Source organism: Primulina tabacum, chromosome 12, assembly GCF_025594145.1.
Source record: "Primulina tabacum isolate GXHZ01 chromosome 12, ASM2559414v2, whole genome shotgun sequence".
Taxonomy (NCBI): domain Eukaryota; kingdom Viridiplantae; phylum Streptophyta; class Magnoliopsida; order Lamiales; family Gesneriaceae; genus Primulina; species Primulina tabacum.
This window is the reverse complement of record NC_134561.1, coordinates 29,350,975-29,369,894: the sequence shown is the minus strand read 5'-3', so window position 1 is coordinate 29,369,894 and position 18,920 is coordinate 29,350,975. Positions and strand designations below refer to the sequence as shown.

Sequence of the window (18,920 nt, the reverse complement as noted above, 5' to 3'; positions counted from 1 at the left end):
TCTATTGTTTCTGAAATTGCAACGGTCAAATTCGTCTTGCTGGGCTTAAACTGGTCAAATGGTCAACTCCAGTCAACTCAGCTGGTCGTTCAGTCCAGTTGGTCAGCTGCTGGTTCAGTTCAGTTCAGTTCAGGTCTGGTTCAGTTCAACTGGTCTGGTTCAGTTCAATTGGTTCGGTTCAGTTTCAGCTGGTCTGGTTCAGTTCAACTGGTTTGGTTCAGTTTAGCTGGTTCAGTTCAGCTAGTCTTCAGTTGGTCTGGTTCAGTTTCAGTTTAGTTGGTCAGATTAAACCAGCCTAGCTGATTTCAATTTGTGCAGAACCAGTAGCTTCATCGTCATTTATCAGCATCTATTCAGACTTTGACTTCTGTAGATGATTTGTAGATCATCGTCTTCTCTTTCCAACACATACTGAATCACTTCATTCTAATATCCGAGCTGAGAGATATGACCAAAATACCACAACTGCTCATTCCTAACTGATTGCTGTTTTCGTGCAATCCGTTCGGTAATTGAGCGATCAGTTAGACCTTGATAATATTCGAATTTTCCCAACCGACGTGAAATACGACGTGTTTCAAATTGAGTTTTCTGATAATTCTAGTTGGCGGATTGTCATTTGAATCATCCAATTGAGAGATATCATCAAAATACCGAAGCTTGCCAGAAATTCAGTTTGTGCAGAATTCAGTTTCAGCTTGCTTCTTGTTTTAATAACTTCACACTTGAGTAAATATGTTAGAAACACAATAACAAGTTTTTTTAACATCAAAATAAAGATTGCAAATATGAAATGTTCCAACAAATTATTTAACGATTAGATGTATGTTTTTCAAAGTTATGACGATTCTAAGATCATATAAGTCATGTTATAGATTCCAAAGGGTACGCTGCCATTAGAGTATGCTTAAGGGATGGGAATGAAGTCTTTTAGGTACGAAACGAGGGTTGGAAATGCAAGGCTAAGGGAGGATGAAACTAGTGTTTTCTTGGGTCATAGTGGATCGGCTCAGGGTGGCACGGTCATGACCATGCAAGGGCTGCGTCCAGGGGCTAGAAAGTGTAGGAGAGTGGCTCGCCCCGTGGGTTCGAAGTGCGCGCCGCAAACGCTAGACACCCTAGTGCGTGCAGGTGAGCTAGGATGCGAGCTGCGCGAGGGGGGCTGGTGGCTGGTGCAGAGGGGTCCAGGGTTATCCAGGAAGGTAGGCTAGGGTCTGGTCAAGGTCTGGATAAAGGTGGCTCGAATGTGGCTCGGGTAATTGGGAAACCGTGGCTTACGAAGAGGGTTAGGGTTAGAAAATGGCTTGGAAAAAATAATGGGCTCGAACCGTGATCCACGGGGGTTGATTCGTGGTTCACAGGGGTATTTTAGGGATGAAGATTTAATGTTTAAAATATGAGAATAAAATATTAAATTTGGAATTATTTCGTGTTTAAAACGCTTCACGGTTTAGCCATTAAGTCAATAAATTGGAAGGCTCGGATTTACGTGTAAGAAAAATATCAGAAGTAAAAAATAAGATTATATTGTGCTATGGGATAGGTTCGAGTCAAGAAAAAGTAAGAAAAAGGCCAAATTGGGAAGTTCAAGGTCCAAGGGTATAATGGTCATTTTACGTCCCAGGTAGTTCGAAAGATCTGGCAGTGTCCCGAAGAATTATAATACATGTTAAATGATATTTTAAAATGCTTATGATGAACATATAATTTTTTATGATATATACAAAGGCTGTATGATTTTTCGCTATTTTTGAAGGACGCGATATTTTATAAATAAAAGGAAAATAAAAATACTTTAAAGGATATGAATTGACTGTGACACCAAAGATATAATAGGGATATCATGAGGGAAAATACCCCGGAGGGGGACCATTTACGAGAAAAGACCCCAGAAAGAGCCCGAAGATAGTAGTTCCCTATTTGGCCACGATCCAGTGACGAGAGTTGCTGCCGCCCCGTCCCCAGGTACTTGGTATAGCTAGACTAATTAGTCGACCATGATGATATGATATATGATAGTCACTTGCAAGGATCAAACTTCACCGAAAAATGATATACGATGATGAAAAGCTTTACAATTTAGTAATTTATGATATGACATATGACTACGAATTTTTACGCCAGCTTATTTTATTAAAAGATTTATTTTATAGCTTAATGTGCATGTATATATATTATTTGTTATGTATGGTTAAAACATGCTGAGACATTAAACTTACAAGGTTTGGATGGTCGCAGGCAAAGATTAGTTTGAGGGAGGCGCCGACAATTGAGTGGATCGGGTCCAACTATACACTCCCGAGGGATTTTTATTTTCCAGATTAGCTCAAGATTTAAATTTTTTAAGTAAAGATTTTGGGAAGTGTTTATTTAAAGATTTTATGCTTTATTTTAAAGTTTAGTTTTGGATTATTTTAAAAAAATTGACGTACGATTTTTTTGTTGACGATTTATGGAATTTTATACATTTGAGTTTTTAAATCATCGGTTCTTATGTTGGATGGTTTTGAAGTTAGAATAAAATATTTATTAAAAAAACCTTAGTATTTATTTAAATTTTAAAGTTAAAAGTAAGGGACGTTTCAGTTGGTATCAAAGCCAAGGATCCCAAAGGGTTGTGTTACTGCTAACTCCGAGAAGCTCGAGAACTCACACCTCAAGTCTGTGAGTTTTACTGCTTTAAGATTTATATGCTGAGTTATAAATGCTTCATCCATAGTAGTTGTCACAATATACAATCAAAGCATCTTGTACAATACCATAATCCTCAAGAATTTGCTTCATCCATAGTAGTTGTGTACATGAACTTCCAATGACGATATATTCGGCCTAAGATTTTGACAAGGAAATGTAATTATTTTTTGTCATCTTTGCGTTTTCCAAGCAGTGTTGGGCATGCTGGGGTGGCCAAAGCACAAAACGCACTGTTTCATGAACTATTATGGCAGTATTTAAGTTTTCAAGGTATATCACATACATCAAAAAATATATATAAAAAGAACTTATGTAGTTATAATTATATAGTATAACTATATCTTTTGATGTATAGGAATCAAAGCTCATGTAGTTCGCTTACCTTTACATACTTAGCTTTAGGAGTAGCGTTGATCAATCACTCACGTTTCCTCCCATAGTTTTCCGAATTTTCCATCAGTTTTGTCTATGTCTTCTTCATCATTTTTAACATCTTGTGTTTGGGTAGCAGATTTTGATCAATCAGTGAGCACACATTGGGCTTTCAAAATTTTTGGCCTTAAGTTAGAACGTATCTTATCTAATGTATTTATTTCGATAGGAAAAGCTTGCTTCAAAGAGGATGCTTGTGGACGTTTTGTCCATTCTCTTAATAAAAATTGTGTTTTAATAATTTTACAAGTGATATTGCTATTAGTAGTAGATTTTACTTCGTTAGGATCAGTTAATGTAGATAAAGTGCTTAGAAGGGGGGGTTGAAAAAATATTTTAAATTTCAGAACTTTTTTTCAAATATGAATCAGTTTTTTGAGGAATTGATACTGAAATCTTGTATATCTATATTGATCAGTTAACTAAAATGTACGGAAATAAACTGAAGGATAGATTTGAATATTTTGGTTTGGGTATTGTGATAACTGAATGAACAAGAATAATGCACACAAAGATTTTTATGGATGTTTAGAGACTTCAAATGCTCCTATGTCACCCCTTCTATTTCAAGGGCACGTATTTACTAAAAGACTATGATTAATTACAATGAATGTAATAATCCACTTCGGTTTTGGACTTAAACGATGCCAAACTGCAACTCTTAGCTTTTCTTACACTTATCAGTTGATAACTGAATAGCTCAAATAAGTAGTCTGAATGCTACAAATATATCAACGAGTTGTGAGCTTGAGATTGTGATTTGCAAACCGAATATGAACTTGAAAATGCATCGCAACTGACTTGATAACTGATTAGTCGTGTAATTGTTTTTTGTAAGAATGTTAACCTTTTCACAATTGAACTGCTCAGTTATTTACAGTATTCGATTTCAACGGTCACATTGAATGAATTAATTAATGGTATCCTTTGAGTTTTCCTTTAGTCCATGTAGACATCTTTTTTCTGACATATGTACGAAGTATCATATTGTTATGCTTCGTATGTTCTGCTTTGGTACAGAGTGTCAGTTTGTCTGCTGAGATTCAAATTGAAATTGATGACATGACTAACTGATCAGGAGTCAAACTGGTCGACTGATCAGTTCAGCTGGTCTATATGAGTTCTAAATTATATCTTTTCAATTTGAACGTTTTTCTATCAGTTCTGTTTTATCATTTCAGTTTAGCTATATAAATTATGCGAATAATATTTTAAGTTCTGGTTTTCTGTTTTTCTGTTTTTCAATCTCCGATTCGTCAGTTTTGAGACTTATTAATACTTTTAAGAACTTTAGTTTATTTACTTCAGTTCTACTTGGTCCATTTCAGTCCAATAAGTGTCCTTCAGTTCTGAGATCTGTTATGTCCTTTCAGTTCAGTTGCTATTTAGTTCGGGTCTTCAGTTCTGTTAGTGATTTGGTTTGTCAAACTCTGAAACTTATAATTTCCAAAATTTCCTCCTTTTCAATGATTGAAAAAAATTAGAGTTATGAAATGTTTATCTGGTTAAGATTTTTTGAATTAATTATCTGAAAAATTGATTGTCTGAATTAATTGACAAATTTTCTGAACTCACGTGTAGATAAAATAATTCTTCTGAAATGTAAAGATTTGTACATAAATAAGAATGAACTTTTCATTAATTTTGAAAGAGGTAAGTACAGGTTCGTACAAACATTTCAAGATAAAAGTTAAAAAATATTAAAGCTCCTTCATCAGCAGTTATTTGTTCAGTTCCCAACTAAACTTCTACTGAGATAATCTCAGCTACAGCCACTGGTTCCGTTACCGCCTCAAAAGCGTGTTCAACAATAAGTTCTTCGGTGGCCTGCTCTTCCTCGTACTATTGTTAAATATCCGTAGTAACTGATTGCAGGAGCTCATCCATGCTGGCTAAAGATAGTTCTTCATTTGTGTATGTGGTGATCGGAGCTTCTTTTTCATAAACTGGTAGAACAATGATGGCAGTGGATGAGGAAGGTTGAGCTTCTTTAGAAATTGGTTGAGGAACTGTGTATTTAGCAGTTGGTTCCAAAACTGATTCCACTCCAACTGGTCCAGCGGAACAACAGCAGTAGCTTGGTTGAACTCCTCAGTTGGACTGCTTGTTCCTACTGGAATATGCAGCTTCTATTCTATCTTCCTTACTCGAATAGATCAAAATGTCATCGATGAAGACTATAACAAATTGATTCAGATACAGCTGAAATACGCGATTCATGAGATCCATGAAAATCGCTGGCGCATTGGTCAACCCAAATGGCATGACCAGGAACTCATAATGCCCATATCGAGTTCTAAATGTTGTCTTATGAACATCAGACTCTTTCACTTTTAATTGGTGGTATCCCAAACAAAGATGTATCTTCTAGAATATTGATGCTCCTTGTAATTGATCAAATAAGTCTTCAATTCTCGGAAAGGGATACTTATTCTTGATGGTGACTCTATTCAGCTCTCGATAATCTATACAGAGTCGCATACTACCATCTTTCTTCTTCACAAACAATACCAATGCGCCCCACAGAGAATAACTAGGGTGAATAAAACCCTGGTCCAACAACTCTTGAATTTGATCTTTTAGCTCTTTCATCTCGGCAGGTGCTAGACGATAGGGTGGCTTAGAAATTGGTACAGTGCCTGATAAACAAAAAAATAGTACATTAATTAAATATTTTTAATATAAATTTATAGTTTTTGTTTTATTAAATGCTTAAATATTATATGTTTTATAATAAATTGTATAAAATATAATCTGTTGTGCAATTATAAGTTTTTACTATTTTTACAGGTTCGATAAAACAAGAATAACATTGGCTTTGCAAATGAGATTGAGATGATTCTTGGACCTGTAGAAATTTGGTTTTAATATCAAAAATATTGGTGGCAAGCATGAGATAAAAATATTCTTAAAAATGAGATCAAATTAAGCAACGAATAAAGTTACCAAAGGAGTGGCAATTTTACCATACTCTAGAATTTTGACCATATCTCTAAAATTACTTGGTCAAATGGTTAAAAAAATTACCACATTTCAAACAACTCAATTATCTACATGTTTAATTTTTATGTGCAAAAGCAAACTCGGATAGGAAGATTTTCAAAAATGATATATATGATGACATAATTTCTTGAAACACCAATGAAGACTTATGTGTACAAAATAATATTTTATTTGTGGTTGTCTCCCCAAATTTGGCTATAAATAGGAGTGCATTGTAATGTATTGAGATATCCCTCATTTTATAAACAAACTTTTGAGTTCATAATATTTCTCTCTTTGTTTTTCCTTTATTTCTTCATTTAAATATATTTAGCATGTTAATCTCATATTCAAAGTTTTACACTTTGAATAATGAGTAGCTAACTTCCCAAAGTTGAGATGAAAAGGTGAAACTCTTGGTATGATAATAAAGTTATTAAAAGGTAATAATCTATCTTTTATATTATTTAATCATTATTTATTGTTTATGTTATATTTATTTTTTTAAGCGTTATTATACCCTACTTATCAGTGAGTTTTATTTTTTAGTTGATATATGTTACACTAAATTCTTGAAATTATTTAAATGTTAGTTTGATATTACCAACCATTTAAAGTGGATGTCTTGATTTATTATACATGAATATATCATAATATTAATTTCTTGGTACCATTTAAATTTTTGTTTGGTTTTACCAACCATTTAAATTGGAAACCTTGATTTAGTGTTTACAAAAGTATATATATAATTGAAAACATTTATAAGTTTTGGTATATATTATATATTTATAAAATAATAATATATAACATAATATAAATATGATTATTTAATATACTGGAACCATTTTATTAAGTGGATTTCAATAATGATGATTAATGTTAACTTTATTAAAATACCAAAGAGTGGATCTTCCAATCTCAACTACTTGAATTAAAATTCGAACAATTAAAAATTACCAATTAAAGATTAAAACAATTAAAAGAAAAAAGCACAAAACAAAAGGATAATGGGAGTGCAAAAATCAAAGTCGCATCAAGTTTTTGATGCCGTTGCTGGGGAAGTATAATTTAATTTCAAGTCTATTTATTTTTGTTTGTAGTTTATTTTTCTTTCTTTGAATTTTTATTGATTTTGTGTGCTTTTCTTCTTTTTTCTTTTGAATTTGCGCGAGCACTTGGTCATGTACACTTAGGGATCGACTCATTCGAAATAATCCTTTATTTTCACAAAACATGGCGAAAGAACCCATCCAAGAAAATGTAGATGAAATTCAATCTCAACATGATCATGATAGATGAAGAACACTTAGAGATCACATGAATCCTACATGCACTAGTGCACCTTCATGTCTAGTTATTCCCTCGGATGCATCTCATTTCAATTTTATGCCTTGTATTATCCAACTTTTACCTAACTTTCATGGCTTAGATTCTAAAAATCCATACATGCATTTACGAGAGCTTGAAGAAGTGTGCAACACATACAGTAATCTAAATTATAGCATGAACACTATTCGACTTAAGCTTTTTCCTTTTTCTTTAAATGATAAAGCTAAAAATTGGCTACATAATCTTAGATCGGGATCCATTCGAACTTAAGATGAATTGCAAAACCAATTTTTGAAAAAGTTTTTTCCATCTCATAGAACAAATTCTTTCAAAAGGCAAATCATCACTTTCACTCGAAAACAAGGAGAAACATTTTATCAGTGTCGGGATAGATGTAAAGAATTGCTTAATCTTTGTCCACATCATGTTTTTGAAATTTGGAGAGTTGTTTCTCAATTTTATAAAGGCTTATCACCTAAAGATAGGCAAATGGTTGAATTTATGTGTAATGGAACATTTGAAGATAAAGATCCAAACGATGCAATTATCTCGATTCATTAGCTGAAAATGCTCAAAATTGGGACACTATAGGTACAATTGAACAATCAAACAAGATTCAATCTCCCACATCTGGTGGAGGTATGTACACCCTCAAGGATGAACATGATCTCCAAGACAGATTTACCTCTTTGGCAAGAAAATTTGAGGCACTTGAATTTAAAAAGAATGGTCAATTAAAATCTGTTCAAGAAATTGTGCGTCACATCTGTGATACAAGTGATAATTCTACAAAAGATTGTCCCACTACGCCCCTCTTTTAAAGAATGTCTGCATGAACAAGCCAATGTTTTGAACAATTTCAAAAGACCAAATTTTGAACCATTTTCTCAAAGTTACAATCCAGGTTGGCGAAATCATCCAAATTTTAGTTGGAAGAATGATAACGCTACACAATTTTCACAACCATATTTTCAAAATCAACAAAATTTTCAAAATTATGCACCTTATGTTCCTCCACCTAAAAGGAATTTGGAAGATATGTAACATTTTATTTTTTCATTGCGAATCAAGAGTATATAAATACTCAAAATGCTCAAACCATGACAGATTTGAAAGTTACTCTTGCTAAATTTGGATCTGCACTTAATTTTTAGAAAAAGGTAAATTTCCTTCACAACCACAGGCTAATCCCAATGATCATCATTCACAAACTGGAACTTCTGGAACTCAATCGATGGATCATGTAAAATCTGTTATTACCCTTCGAAGTGGTAAGGTTGTGGAAAAATCCATTCTGGAACCTTATGAAGATGATGATAAATCAACTCTAGAGAGGGCAAGAAAGTGTAACCCATAACTTGCGAAGAGGAGGTTCAACAGAAAGTATCACCACCATTCCCTCATGCATTGAAAAATACAAAAAAATCAAATTTGAATTCTGATCTATATGATATTTTTAAACAAGTAAAAGTTAATATTTCTTTTTAGATGCAATAAAGCAGGTACCATCGTATGCCAAATTTTTGAAAGACTTGTGCACTGTGAAAAGAAAATTGAATGTGAAAAAGAAATCATTTTTAGCCCAACAAGTAAGTGCAATCATTCAAAATAATAATACTTTGAAATACAAAGACCCTGGTTGTCCTACTATTTCATGTATTATTGGAGAATAAATGATTAAAAAAGCCTTGCTTGATCTTGGAGTTAATGTGAATTTACTTTCATATCATGTTTATCAAGAACTCAAGTTAAAAAAAGCCTTGCTTGATCTTGGAGCACAGCAGACATCTGACCGCAGTTTTGCAGACCTTACAGAAGCACAAGTTATTCGCAAAGTTCAGTAAGTGCGAGTTCTGGTTACAGAAGGTGGCGTTCTTAGGCCACATTGTTTCTAGCAGCGGTATTGAGGTAGACCCAGCGAAAGTTGCAGCAGTCAGAGATTGGGTTGTGCCGCAGAATGCATCAGAGATCCGTAGTTTCCTTGGGCTAGCAGGATATTATCGGAAGTTTATTCATGGATTCTCCTATATCGCAGTTCCACTCTCATCGTTGACTAAGAGGAATACGAAATTTGTGTGGAACGATGAGTGTCAGAAGAGCTTCGATACTTTGAAGCAAGCTCTTATCTCAGCACTAGTAATGGCCATGTCGTCAGGGCCCGGAGACTTTGTTTTGTATACCGATGCTTCGAAGCTCAATTTAGGCGCAGTGTTGATGCAGCATGGGAAGGTGATAGCATATGCTTCTCGTCAGTTGAAAATCCATGAGAAGAATTACCCTACCCACGATCTAGAGTTGGCAGCCGTAGTATTTGCCTTGAAGATCTGGAGGCATTATTTGTATGGAGAGAAGTGCCAGATCTTTACCGACCATAAGAGCCTCAAGTACTTCTTTACGCAGAAAGAGCTGAATATGCGTCAGAGGCGTTGGTTGGAGCTAGTGAAGGACTATGACTGTGACATTAGCTACCACCCGGGCAAAGCTAATGTAGTTGCGGATGCACTGAGCAGGAAATTCGCAGTGATGGCTCATATGACGATTCCGAGACCCCTTCAGTTTGATATGCAGAGGTTTGATCTAGAGACATATCCTCGAGGTAGAGTTCCCCGTCTATCTACTCTGACGATCCAGTCTTCTTTTCTAGACCGTATTCGCAGTGGACAGTCAGCAGATGAGCAGTTGGCAAAGTGGAAGCAGAGAGATGAGGCCAAGGACAGTATTTTGTATACAGTTAGCGACGGCATTGTGAGATATCGAGACAGAATGTGGGTTCCTGGCAGTGATTCTATTCGAGTAGATATTTTATCCAAGGCCCACATGTCGCCGTACTCTATTCATCCGGGGAGTACGAAGATGTACAAAGATCTGCAGTTGTTGTATTGGTGGCCCGGGATGAAGAAGGATATCAGACGTTTCGTATCCGAGTGTTTGACGTGCCAGCTAGTGAAAGCGGAGCATCAGAGACCAGCAGGTATGCTCAAGCCACTTCCTATTCCCGAGTGGAAGTGGGAGAATGTTACCAAGGACTTCGTTGTCGGTTTGCCGAAGTCAGTCAGAGGATCAAATGCTATCTGGGTGATTGTTGATCGTCTTACCAAATCAGCGCACTTCTTGCCTATTAAGACGACTTTCACCATGATTCAGTATGCAGAGTTGTATATCCGAGAGATAGTCAGACTTCATGGTATTCCCCTTTCTATAGTGTCTGACCGAGATCCTAGATTCACTTCCTCATTTTGGAAGAATTTGCATTCGGCTATGGGTACGAAGTTGTTGTTTAGCACAGCTTTCCACCCACAGACAGATGGGAAGTCGGAGAGAGTTATCCAGATTTTGGAGGATCTTCTCCGTGCATGTGTCATCGATTTCTCAGGGAGTTGGGAGTCGAAGTTGCCATTGGTAGAGTTCACCTATAACAACAGTTTTTAGTCGTCTATAGGTATGGCTTCTTATGAAACACTGTACGGTCGTAAGTGCAGATCGCCTATTCACTGGAATGAAGAATGGGAAAGAGCAGAATTGGGTCCGGAGATTATTCAGCAGACTGCCGATGTAGTAGTCAAGATCCGTGATAGGTTGAGGACTGCTCAGAGTCGACAGAAGATTTATGCGGATCAGAGAAGGAGAGATCTAGAGTTTGCCGTTGGCGACTATGTTTTTGTGAAGATAGCACCTATGAAAGGTGTCATGCGGTTCGGGAAGCAAGGAAAGCTTAGTCCGAGATTCATCGGACCGTTTGAGATCCTCGACAGGGTTGGGACGTTAGCCTATCGTGTTGCTCTTCCGCCGAATCTGGCCGGATTACACAATGTGTTCCACGTCTCTATGCTGAGGAAGTATATGGCGAATCCTTCGCATGTCTTGAACTTTGAACCGTTGCAGCTCACTCCGAACCTGTCTTATGAAGAGAGACCAGTGCAAATCTTAGACAGCAAGGAGAAGAAGCTTCGGAACAAACTGGCGAAGCTAGTGAAGGTCAAATGGCTTAATCATTCGGAGGAGGAAGCCACGTGGGAATCTGAGCCTGAAATGAGGAGTCAGTATCCGGAGTTATTCGGTGAGTTTTAATTTCGAGGACGAAATTTTCTTTTAAGGGGGGAGAGTTGTTGAACCCGATAAATCAGACTACGCATAAGCCATGCATAATTACTATTATTTAAATTAAAATGATTTTCATACATGCATGAGTGTTTAATTTATTTTAGACTTTGTTAAGTCATGATCATTTATTTTAAATCACAGAAGTGTAGTTTTATCTTTTCGGTTAATTACGCGAGGCCGGACTGAAGTTGGAGTATTGAGATAAAATTTAATAATAAGAAAATATTCCTAAATTTAATTAAATCAAAGGAATAATTTATTTTAAGGTAAAAGAATGTTTAAGGATTAATTTAATTGGAGTTAAGTAGTAAATAAGTTCTTTTATGTCCAATAATTAATTTAAAAGCCTAAATTAAAATGTGTAACCAATGTGGATAAATTAATGTAGGCCTATTCTATCTAAGAAATTGTAACTTAACATGTAAGTTATTTTAAGACCTAGCCATGCATGCAAGAAAATTGCTATCCTAACTTAATTTATTAATTCACTAAAATACATAATAAGTGTTTAAAAACTTTAAGGAGTTAAAATTAAATAATTAAGCAATATTTTTTACCTCCATTTATTTGTAAAATTTCGGCCACCTCTTATAGGATTTAATCATGCTTGGCAACTCTCCATTCTTGATCCCTTCCTTATCCTTTCTTGGTATGATAATCCCTCACTTTTAAATCACCAATAATTATTAATTAAGCAATATTCTTGCCTTCATTTTGATGAAGAAAATCGGCCATCACCCACCAAATCACCCCTCAATCCATCATTATATCATATCATTTTCTTATCTCCCATAGAACCAAGGATAGGAAGATTTGAATTGCCTTTCTACCTCCCCATTTAATTGGGAACCTTCCCCTTCATTCCCTGGCTGTCTCCCCCACCTTCTCATTCGAAATTTCAGAGAGAATACCAGCAAGAAATCGTGAGTTGCATCAAGAAAATAAGAGAGAAAAGCAAGAAAAGAAAACCCCGTCTCCGCCGCGCCGTGTTCGTCATATTGATTTATTTCTTTCGAAAAAAAATTTTCAGGCATGTTTATATTGTTCTTTGCTCTTCAATCAAGTCATATAAATATTTTAAAACATTACATGATCATGATTTTATGGCAAAACCGAAATAGGACAGCAACTTCTTCGAAAAACCTGCACAGATTTTTCGGCCACTTCCTTCATGCTTCACGGGTTGTCTTGTTTTTGTGATTTCAGGGATTGGCTCGGTTCCAGGCACTCAAGGCTGCATCTAGGCACGTACTAGGGTGTGTTAGGATCATGTTGGTCCATCAGTTCAAGCCCCATGCACGCTGGATAGAGACTTGACAGCAGCTTCTTCCATAGTTGCGAGTTTGAGTCTCGATTCTCGATTCTTGTTTGTCTAAGGCGAGGGTTCGAATCATGGTTGGTCTAAGGCCTCTAACCATGGTTAGGACCCTTCCTTAGCATGTCTAGGGCATGACCAAGGTGGCCCTTCAAGGCTTGGTTCATGGTCCCATCGATTTTTAAACCAAAACATGCAAGTGCCCCTCGGTTTCTCTTTTCTGATTTTGTGTGAGTGAGTTTCGAATTTTGGGTGTTGGATGGATCTTGATTGGCTTTTAGCCCTTAGCCATGGTTCATACAATATCTCATGATGTCTAGATCGAGCCATGGTCGATCATATGGCCACTGGAACGACACAAGACAGCAAGCAATCCACACCATCGCATTGTACAGAATTTTGTTTGGTGTTCTTGGTTTCAAGATTCGGTTGTCTTAGGTGTTTGCTTGGATTGTGGTTGGCCTATGGCCCTTAGCCATGGTTCAAGCCACACCTTAGGATGTTGGGAAGAGGCTCTGATCGGTGGTTCAAGCCCCATTGATCCTTATTCTCGTAAACGAACACAGCAAGCGCAGCTGCTGCCATCGCGCATTGGACAGCAGCATGGCTTCGGTTCAGAGGTGGTGTTTGAGTTCTTGTTTGCCTTTTATCCTATGGCCTTGGAGTGGACAGTACCTCAATGAGTTAGGAAGGTCATGTTTTTGGCCGTTTGTGATTTGGTTAAGTTTAGAAGTCGTACGAGAATTTACGGTGCAATGTGCCAAAGTGACTCTCGAAAGAGCGTTTTACGATTTTGGCCTCCATTCACATTTTTCGTGTATTACAGCCTTAGGGTCATGTTTTCCAGTATTTTTGGTGTATTTTAATCATGGCTAAACGATGGTTCAATATTGGTTCGGGTTGGTACGAAGCCATGGTTGAATACTAAGTTTGTTGGGCGTAATTGTCTCGTTTTAGTTCGATTATGAAGTGTTGGTCAAGTTAAGATTATTTGCATGTTACTCATGTTAGAATTAGGTCGCAGCGAGCCTGGGAACGATCCAACTCATTCGGTAAAAACATGGTTATAATTATATTACGTGCATAAAATATAAAATGTTTATTTTTGAGATATATGCAATATGTCTTGTGGCCACCTTACGCTTATGAGATTGCTTCACCCGGTGACTTACGACCGGTTTACGATTATGTATGGGTACGGATATCCAGTCCAAGGGCTGTGATGATCTCTACCGCCCAGTATACAGTTGTTTAATCTGATCAGACGTGCATGTTATGTTATGTTATGTTATGGGCCACTTGCGTAGAAACATTATCTCTACAGAAAATTACGATATGATATGTTATGACAGAGCTCTATCGAGCAAAGCTTTTACGTATGATTTTCAGATATGCACGTATTTATAATTACTCATGACATGATTTCCCCTCCCCCCCCGCCCTTTCGCCTTACGATACGATATTTTTACTTTACACGAAATTTTATGATATATTACTTGTTATTCACGATATATGCATGCTGAGTCTTTAGACTCACTAGACTTGATTGTTGTAGGTACTGATGAGGTCAGGACGGAGGGCGGGGACCAGTGAGCTAGCTTGGGTCAGCAGTAGTAGGAACCCGAGGACCTCATGCTTCAGTTTATTTATCTTTTTATGCTCAAAACTCATTTTCATCATGTTGAATTATTTTAAGTTGTTGTTTTGAAAACGATAATTTCTTCCGCTGTTACTTTAACGTTAAATCTTTTTATCATTTATTTTTATGAATGAGGCATGTTATTTATTTAAAGAGAAAATTTTAAATAATTCCGCAAATTTTCAAATACGAAATACGGCCCTCTACAATCAACCTTGGGCAATGCGAGGGACATTTTCGGCTGCATAGGAGGCAAGTGAAAGGTCATTCTTCCATCTATAAATAGCACATCACATGCTGAAGAAAAACACACCCAAAAAGCCTACAAAAAATTCGGTCCTCTCCCTTCCCATTTACCTCTCGGTCGACGCAACCTAGGAGGAAGAAAGAGGAGTTGTTCCGGCTCTTCAGTGCTGTGATTTTCTGTCCACGTCGTCGTTAGGTTCCTGTTCAAGATCGGCTACCATTCGCCTAAATATCAGCAAGTTTCGAACCAGCCCTTCAAAATTACAGTAAGTGGGTTTTTGCGATTCATTCCTTTGTAAGTTAAAATTTGTGTAAGTATATTATGACATGCTTGTTTGTGTGTCTAACTCTTTTAAAAATTGCTATTCATTTTGATAAAAATCTCGATCGATGTACAATATGTTTCCTCTGTTTTCGATGTTCTTTGATTCTGCTGAGTCTTCTCTCAATTCTGATAAGTATTGTCTGATGAATCTGATTTTGTAATACACTCTTATGATTCGATTTGGATATGAAACGAAGATTGTAAATTCTCTCTGGCCCCCATCAGTGGGTATAAAATTGTGTTCTGTCTGGCCCCCATCAGTGGGTATAAAACTGTGTTCTGGCCTCACAACATAGAGGACTAACATATAGGGGAGAATTTGACCATGAATAACGAGGTGAATAACAATGTTTTCGTTTGTTTTGATTTGTTCTATTCTGAAGTGTCTGATAATCTTAGTTCAAAATAAGCGTTTTTCGTGGGGATTTCGATTATGATTCTGTTCTGATATGCTAATGTCAATATACTACGTTTTGAAAATCTGTTAAAATATGCTTTTAAATTATCATTATATGTATTTTGTGGTAATCGATCGTCCCCCACTTGCTGGGTGTTTCTCGAAGTACTCATCCCTTACATCTCTCCCCAGATAAGACTGAGGAACAATTGAATGATGAAGAGCAGGGAATATTCTGGGGCGGGTGATTGTATCAAGAAATCTAGGATCAAGACTTTGAAGTTCTTTTGTATTTCTCTTTCGCATTATTGATGTAATTTTATTCTGTTGTCGTTGTAAAGACAATATTTATTATCACAAAGACTGGTTTTTGGCTGTTTGCTACGAGAATTATTCTTTTCATGAATATTGTTAAACAATGCCCGATGTCACTGACGCCTCAGTCACGGGGCGTGGCATTGTAGCCGACTAATTGTCCAATATAGCAAGTCATCCCATCTTAGTGTGTAGGTTTAGATTTAGTCCACTGCTGTTTCAATGGTGCTCTGTTTGTGGTTACTGGTTACAGTTGGATCTTGATTATAGGTTTGCAATAAAATAATATAGCAATAACGTTTTAGCATTCCATATTCTCTGTGAATCTAGGGAATGTTATGGGAAATGTGGAATTTTAGAAATATTTTCAGGTTATCAGCCTCTGCTCAGCAGTCTGGACGAGGATGTTATTTCTGCCCGATAAGGGACGTGTGGCGATAACCAAGAATGGCTCGATGAATCAACAAAACTTCTAGATTTTCTAGTTCGATGAATCAACAAAACTTCTAGATTTTCTAGTTGATGCAACTGTGAATACCCGAGTTGCATATCCAACGAACATTCTTGTTTGAAATATAAAGCTATGAGATTTACCTGAATACTAATGTCTCGTGATGAGAAATGATCGAGAAAATGGAATATCTTGGCCTTATGGTGCCTTGTGAATTTGCAGTTTTTATATATTGAAAAAAGTATGCACCTCATGCTGGGGTTGAAGCAGTGAACATAAATAGGAATAATTTTTTTATCATATCTCGTTGTTGATTATTTACCGTCTTAGTTCACTAATTTGTATTTTTTTAGTTCTTTTACCAACTTGTATTCATTGTATTTCTGTTGATTAAAATTAATTTCAACATATAACATGCTATCATTTTATTCATTACGAAAATGATTATTTTGCAGTATTACTGACTTGTTCTTTATAAATGGTTATTACAATAAAATAAAGAACAATAAAACATTATGATTTTAACGTAGTTCGATCAAAAGACCTATTTCTACGACCATATCCAAATATCAAACAAATTCATCGAAAAAATAAAATGTTACAATCATACAAGGACTTAATCAAATTAAAACTCTCTTTTTTCTGATGACTTCTTGATAATGAACAAATTGAAAAGATTTATTTTGACGAGCACCACTTGTCTTCAACTCCGATACAATCGAACTCCTTTCGATACTGTGGATGGTTATCTACCTAGAACTTCACTTTCCTCCCATAAGGAATGAAGCACGAAACATTGAATATGTGTGCACCACTGTCAATTTAAAAATCAAGCTCAAAATAATATAGTGGTTCTGGAAGAACTTTGCCGTAGCACTTATAAAGACACAGAATAAGCCGTTTGTGTTTTCTTTCCAAGGTTATGTAACGTCCAAAAATTCAGTCCATGTAAACCGTATGTATCCAAATTATTTAATAAATTTCTCATTTATTTTATTTAATTGATTTTAAATGCTTAAATTATTTTATATGATTAAATGCTTAAATTGCACGATTTCGTAACATTAAGGATTCTGTCCAGATATTCGATATTAGTCCAGGAAAAGAAGACCGGAGACGACGAATATGAAAATTGAAACGTCTACTACTCGTTTTACTTTAAAATATACTAGATTTTTTTTATCTTTTTAAAATACTTTCAAGCATCGGCCGAATTATACTATGCATATAAATATATTTTTGCACCATTTAAAATAAATCAACCAACCTATTATTTGAAAATTCACAAGAACCCAGTGCAAAACGTAAAATCTTCAAATCAAATCTAAAGCTAACATTTTTCAAATGTAGCGTAAATATCTTAAATTCTCTCAAAAATCACTCAAAAGCATAATAGTCAAAAAATCTTTAAAACCATACTAATGCGGAAAACTAGCAAAGGTCCTCGGGTTATGTGCACATCAGACTAGCTAGTTCAACTATTAAGTCCTCCATCATCAACAAAATCATGCTCACCTGCATCATCCACACATAGTGAATATATTGATTTAGCAAATCTTAACCATGATAACAAGTAATACATATACATTCACAAGCAACAGTGAAAGATTCTTTTAATAAAATAACTTTTCACGAATATGCATAAACTTTAAACTTTTTTCCTTTCATCATAACATTTTTCCTTTCATCATATACGTATATGTAACACCTTGACCAGTTTTAATAAAATAGCAGCGGAATTTAAAATTTTCTTAAAAGAAAGAAGGATTTAAAATACATTTCAATATATAATCAAAAGTATATACATGATCAATAAAATGAAGCAACAAAATACAAAATATCATTTTTGTGATCATGTCCAAAATGCTAGCAAAATAGCCTTCTTCCTTCCCTCTTCTATGCATATGACTTCGGCTCCAATCAACGTCCTGGCCCGTCACTCTTATCGGCATCACATGAATAACTGAAATGAGTATAAAACTCAGCAAGTAGAACTCTTACATAACAATGGATATATATCATACTCTGTAAAACATGGCTTTGAAACCATTAAATACCATCAACTCTGAAACATAAATATCATAACATGAATAACAATAACGATGGTATTTCTCTTTTCTCTGATCGATTGATATCTAAATAGTATCTCTGTCTCTGTACCTATATCCCATCGATATAAATCGATACTCTGTTGGGATATAAGCCTATGGTCGTTGATCAACTAATTGCATGCAATCTCTGACTATGTATCTATCAATCCAATAAATCATTTGAACTCTCTTTTAGGCATTAAACCAAACACTTTGCATACTATTTTTTTTTGTATTCCCTTTGACATAATTCAGACATAAAATGCCTCTAATATACAACAAAGTGTATTAATACATAGCATGAATCAAATGGAAGGGAATAACATGTTAAGACCATTGAAAAACCATACATATATTATCATGTGAGCACAAGGAAATGAATTCCACTTACAACTAACAAGAAGCTTGATTCTAATCTCTTGGTACAAAACCTACAACAATAAACCATGTATTGCACCATCAATAACCCAATAATCAGACAACCATACCATTAAATCCATAAAACCAACACCATCAACAAACCCATGATTTCCCCAACACCAAAATCCAAGAATAAACAAAATCACAAGCTTACCTTAGCTTCTTGAACCAAAAATAACCTTGT

The 18,920-nt window shown here is 35.6% G+C and overlaps 1 protein-coding gene across 2 annotated transcripts in view; it reads left to right on the top strand.

The window, feature by feature from the left end:
• LOC142521183 (protein COFACTOR ASSEMBLY OF COMPLEX C SUBUNIT B CCB4, chloroplastic-like) overlaps positions 1-16,507 on the top strand; it is an 84,505-nt gene extending 67,998 nt beyond the window's left edge. Inside the window, exon 9 of one of the 2 annotated variants that reach the window (XR_012814092.1) lies at positions 16,135-16,507. The gene's annotated coding sequence lies outside the window, so the exon portion shown is untranslated. The remainder of the gene's footprint in view (positions 1-16,134) is intronic. The other variant, XR_012814094.1, reaches the window with a different exon arrangement.
• The last annotated feature ends 2,413 nt before the right edge of the window (positions 16,508-18,920 follow it).